The sequence below is a fragment of the Megalopta genalis genome, unplaced genomic scaffold, assembly GCF_051020955.1.
Source record: "Megalopta genalis isolate 19385.01 unplaced genomic scaffold, iyMegGena1_principal scaffold0034, whole genome shotgun sequence".
Taxonomy (NCBI): Eukaryota; Metazoa; Arthropoda; class Insecta; order Hymenoptera; family Halictidae; genus Megalopta; species Megalopta genalis.
In genome coordinates this window covers 2,224,886-2,225,830 of record NW_027476103.1, presented here as the reverse complement: position 1 = coordinate 2,225,830, position 945 = coordinate 2,224,886, and positions in this window count along the sequence as shown.

Here is a 945-nt window from a genome sequence, read left to right as displayed (position 1 = left end):
CCCGCCTCAGATAGGGAGGCACCTGGTGATCGACGAGGGCCTCCCTAATGGCGGACCAGGGCAGGGTGTTGAACGCATTGACGATGTCAATGGACACCGCCAAGCACACCCCGCCCCTTGCCACGGCATTGTCCGAGAGGGACTTGAGGCGGTCGATTGCGTCGACCGTCGATCGCCCCTCCCGGAAGCCAAACTGGCAGTCCGCCAGATCTGGGCCGTCGCGGGACAGGTGTCTGGAGAGGCGGGCAACAATGATCTTCTCGAAGATCTTGCCCGCCTCATCCAGGAGACAAATGGGCCGGTACGCGGAGGGAGAATCCCCCGACCTCCCATCCTTCCTCAAGAGGACCATCCGACTTTCTCTCCATAGGTCGGGGAACGTCCCCGACCTTAGGAGCCCAGAGTAGAGGCTCCTCAGCCTCTCCCCCAGGACGCTCGCGGCGAGCAACCAGGCCCGGCCGGGGATACCGTCCGGCCCCGGGGCGGTATTCTTGCCCCGGAGCCATTTGACGACCGCGGCCATCTCCGCCGGCGCGACCTCAAGATCCGGGGACCACTCATGTTCCTCTGGCTCAGGGACGGGCCGGGACGCCTCCTCGCTAACGGGGAATAAAGCGCCCACGACCCGCCCGAGCAGCCCCGGATCCAGGAAACCTTGACATAACCTTTTTTTTTTTTTTTTTTTTTTTTTTTTTTTTTATTTTACGTGGAGGAAATCTGCTCGCCAGACACCCACGCCCCGCCCGGGGGTGCAGGACGAGGGTAGTGTGGGGTTTGACCCACTAAAACCTCCACGGCGACCTGAGGACGCAGGACCGATCGCTGGCGATTCAACGGGGGAGCCACGGGAACTCTTGAAGAACACTACCGCGGCTCCCCCTCGCCTGGCCGGCCATCAAGATGGTAACGATGGCCGACCTCGTCCCGGGGGGAGATAAATCCTCC